The sequence below is a fragment of the Macaca mulatta genome, chromosome 6 (genome assembly GCF_049350105.2).
Source record: "Macaca mulatta isolate MMU2019108-1 chromosome 6, T2T-MMU8v2.0, whole genome shotgun sequence".
NCBI lineage: Eukaryota > Metazoa > Chordata > Mammalia > Primates > Cercopithecidae > Macaca > Macaca mulatta.
The window spans coordinates 107,128,048-107,132,841 of record NC_133411.1 but is presented as its reverse complement, the minus strand read 5'-3'; the positions used below and the strand labels follow the sequence as shown (position 1 = coordinate 107,132,841).

The 4,794-nt window shown below is 31.8% G+C and overlaps 1 pseudogene; it reads right to left on the bottom strand.

Moving 5' to 3' along the window:
• Positions 1–2,960: 2,960 nt before the first annotated feature.
• Positions 2,961–3,132, bottom strand: LOC114679208 (U2 spliceosomal RNA; annotated as a pseudogene).
• Between the last annotated feature and the right edge of the window lie 1,662 nt (positions 3,133–4,794).

The following is a 4,794-nucleotide window of genomic DNA, read 5'->3' as shown; positions in this document are numbered from 1 at the left end:
TTGACTAATCAAATATTCTAATTAACTGTGCCGTTTTTATTAAACAGGTACATTTAGAACGAGCAAAGCTACAAAACTGACTAATAAAATGTTGAGCATTTATTCTTGTCACCTTCCCACTATATTTTTCACCGTTTTGCATTCTTAATCTTATTTGGGAACTGATCCCTTTTCAATTGTTATACCTCTGATTCTCCAGGTTTTTTTCCCCTAGTATATTGTATGTAACAGGCCAAAAGCCTGTTTTTTTTGTTTTTTTTTGTTTTTTTTTAAATCCTGTTGTTGTTATTATTATTATTATTATTTAACCATTTTGGAATGGAGTCATTTCTGAATTACTTCCTATTCAGGAGCAGAAGTAAATGCTGGTAGGCATTTGACAGCATGAATGTAGTGTGGGTTCCTGGGCAAGTGACCTGAGCAGTCACACTGGGCTTCATTCTCAGAAGGGACCTGGTCTTGTTTTCATGCTCTATAGTCACCATCCTGAAATTTTTAATAATGTTTTTAACAAGGGACCCCACCTTATCATTATACACTGGACTCTTGCTCTCAAATTATATAACTAGCCCTGCAGAAATAAATGCAGAATTAAATTTATTTAACAGTGCTGTGTTGAACATCTCTCATGTACTAGGCACTGGCAACTCAAAGGTAAATAAGGAATTCCTCTTCTCTTTAGGAGTTCATTATAACAAAGGAAACACACACATCAACAACTAATTTATAGGGCAATACATATTCACGATTGTGAAAGCCTGCTTCCTATGAACATATTTTTGTTTGTTTGTTTGGGAGATGTGGGGATTTGCAAGTGAACAAAGGGGTTAGAAGTGTTTGTTTCACATAGATGCATAGAATCAAATAGATATTAGAATCAGTTCATTTAAAACACAATGGAGGTAAATCATTCCTATCCAGAAATGCCCCGTAATTTCATTTGAAATTAATACTGAATGTTATTTCAAGGAGAATTTCTGAAATGTCAAGCTACTTAGTTTTTGCTTTTTAACTAAATGGTAGTTTTGATAGCAAAGAAAAACTGGGTCTGATTTCACTGACTTTTTTGATGTATGTCTTCAGTCAATTTATTTCATTTCCATTGCATTTTCAGTTTCTAATTTCTGGTTTTTCTCTTCCATGCTCTCATTAATTAATCTTGTAGGCTTCTCTTTGTTTCCAAATTCTGATTTCTAAAGTTTTGATCATCACCATTGTTTTTTAGCTCTTCCAGTGAATTTGTAATACGTTAAATCTCTTATTTCTCCATGTAATTCTCACTTGAATCTCATTAAGCATTCTGGCTCGAGAACTAGAATTGGCTCAGGGGTGAAAGAATGCCATAACTTATCTCTAATTCTCTTCCAGAGCTGAGTTTTACCAGTATTTGAAAACAAGATGGTATGTATTACATCTATCATCCAATTAGAATATAAAACTCATTTAAAACTACACATTTGTTTTTGACATAGAGAGACAGAAAATAATAATTTTGCTTTCAAAGGCAATGAATAAAAGCTTAGAATTTGTTCTTAGGTTCACCCTCATTGGATTATTTTGGTACGAAACAGTTAATATACTTCTACCTCATTTTTCTAAGTTTTGTCATTTTTCTAATTTGAACCATGATGTTAGCTAGACTAATTTACTTTAAAAAATTAAAAATAACTTTATTGAGGTATAATTTACTAACAATAAGCATTTCTAATGATTTTTATTTGTTGCTGAAGGTCCAGGTTTCCCTCTGACATAATTTCCTTTAACTTTGTTTAGCATTTCTAATAGCGTAGGTCTGGTGTACACATATATTTTTAAATTTTTTTTCAGTTTTTCTGAAAATGTCTTCATCACTTCTTTATTCTTAAAATATATTTTCACTTGAGAATTCTGGGTTCGCAGTTTTGTTCTTTCAGTACTTTAAAGATGTTCCCTGTCTCCTAGCCTTCATGCTATGTAATGGCAGAAAGCTTGTGACCATTCAAGTCTTTCTTCCTCTGTATATAATGTTGTTTCTTATTCTCTTTTGCTTTGGAAATTTTCTCTTTGCCTTTAATTTTCAATAATTGGATGTGTCTAGGCATGGCTTTCTTCATATTTTTGCTGTTTGGGGATTTGGACATCTTGGATTTATAAATTCATATCTTAATTTGGTAAAACTAGGTAAAAATACATATACATATATTCAAAGATTCAAAGAAATAGTGTATATGTATATGTGTGTGTGTGTGTGTGTGTGTGTGTATATATACACACACACAAATTCATGTCTCATTATTCTCCTTCTGGGACTCCAATGACCCCTTTGATATGTCCTACATAATCTTGAGGCTTTTAAAATTTATTTTATAATTTTTTTCTGTTTATCAGAATTGATAATTTATTTTGATCTATTATGCATACAGATTCCTTCCTTTGTCATCTTTATTCTGCTATGAAGCTGAATTTTACATTTTCACCTGTTAGATTTTTTCATTTCTAAAATTTCCATTTGTTTTTATTAGGTTGCCTATTTCTGTGCTATTTTCCATCCATTAGTTCATTATATGAACATTGTTCTTGTCCTCATTGGGCATAATTATAGTTGCTTTAAGTCTTTGTAATATTTCCAACATCTGGGTTATCTCAGAATTGGGCTCTGTTGATTGTCTTTCTTTGAGATTTGGTAACATTTTTCTGGTCTGTGAATGTTGAGTAAGTTTGGATTGTATCTTGGACATTTGAAACTCTATAATCTGTTATAAAGTATATTCTAAAGAGTGTTAATATTTACTAACCAGCATACGCCTGTGAAGAAACAGCCCAAGAGTGAGGAGAGAATTACCAGAAAGGATTAGACGGAACAGTGCCTAATGCCCAGGTAGGGCTTGGAACACTGCTTTGTCCCATTAGCCACAAGGGAAAAACCTCATAATGCATGAGCAACGAAGAAAGAGTACTCCAAATGGTCTTGCCTTGTTTGGGGGAAATAATTAGCCCTAGACTGAAACTGTTCTACTCTAATTTGTCAAATCTTAAAAACAAGATGTATAAAGATCAAACTATTTCCAAATTACTTGTGTCCCAAAGCAAAATATTTATAGAAATACAACATATCTAGTTCACTTGATCTTAGCCAAAAGGCCGAGAAGCGATAACATATCTAGTTCAGTAAGGTAAAATTATAATGTCTGGCAACTAACCAAATATTACCAGGCATACAAAGAAGCAGAAAAATAGTATCCAGAGTGAGGGGAAAAACAAATCAATTAAAACCATCCTGGGACTGATACAGATGTTAAAATTAGCTGACAAGAACATTTTAAATGTTTTATATAATGATATTCCATACAGTTAAACAATTTAAGTAGATATATGGAATATATAAAAAAGATTGAAATTAAATTTCTAGAAATAAGAAGTACAATGACTCATATATAAGTGTGTGTGCACGTGTACACACACAGACACACATATATAGGAACCTGAAATAGGATGCAAAACAAGAAACAAATTACAACAGTCACAAATAAAATACTTACGAATAAAATTAATCAAGGAGGTTAAGGGCATATACCTTGAAAACTCTGAAACATTGAAGAAATTGAAAAGGACACAATTAAATGGAAAGATATTCTGTGTTTATGGATGGGAAGAACTAATATTGTTAAAATATTCATATTAACCCAAGTGGTCTATAGATTCAATACAATGACATTTTTCATGAAAAGAGAAAGACAATTCTAAAATTTGTATGAAACCACAAAGGACCCCAAATAGCCAAAGCAAGCTTGAGCAGAAAGACCAAAGCTGAAAGCATCACCTTACCATATTTTAACATATATTACAAAGATATAGTAATCAAAACAGCATGCTGCTGGCATAAAAACAGACATATATACCAATGGAACAGAATAGAGAGCACAGAAATAAACCCACAGGTGACAACCAAATGATTTTCAACAAAGTTGCCAAGAGCATACAATGAGAAAAGAACAGTCTCTTTAATAAATGATATTGGGAAAACTGGATATCCACATTCATATTTTTATCTCACACTATATACAAAAGTCAACTCAAAATGGATTAAAGACTTAAATGTAAAACTTGTGACTATAAAATTAATAGAAAAATAGAAAAAAAAGCTTTGTGATGCTGATCTAGGGAATGATTTTTTGGATGTGATCCCAAGTATAAGCCACAAGAGCAAAAATAGACAAATGAGATTGCATCAAATTAACAAGTTTCTGTAGAACCAAGGAACCAATCAACAGAGTGAAGAGACAATCAACTGAATGAGATAAACTATCTGCAAATCATACATCTGATAAGGGGTTAGTATTTAAAATATATAAGAAAGTCAACTCAATAACAGGAAAACACATAACCTGATTTAAAAATGGGCAAAGGACCTGACTAGATATTTCTTCAAAGAAGACATACAAATGGCTAACAGGTAGATGGAAAAACTCTCAGCATCATTAATTATCACAGAAATGCAAGTGAAAACCACAAGATATCACTTCACACCTGTTAGAATGGCTATTATCAAAAAGATGAAAAATCGCAAGTGTTGGCAAAGATGTGGAGAGCAGGAAACCATTGTATTCTGTTGGTGGGAATGTAAATTAGTGTAGGCATTAGAGAAAACATAATTTCAAAAATTATACTTAAATTAATTTCTAAAATTTGATAAAAAATTTTTAAAATTTGATTAAAAAATTAAAACTAGAACTATGATATGATCCAGCAATCCCACAACTGTGCAAATATCCAAAGGAAATGAAATCAGTATGTGGAAGAGATATTGAACTCCGA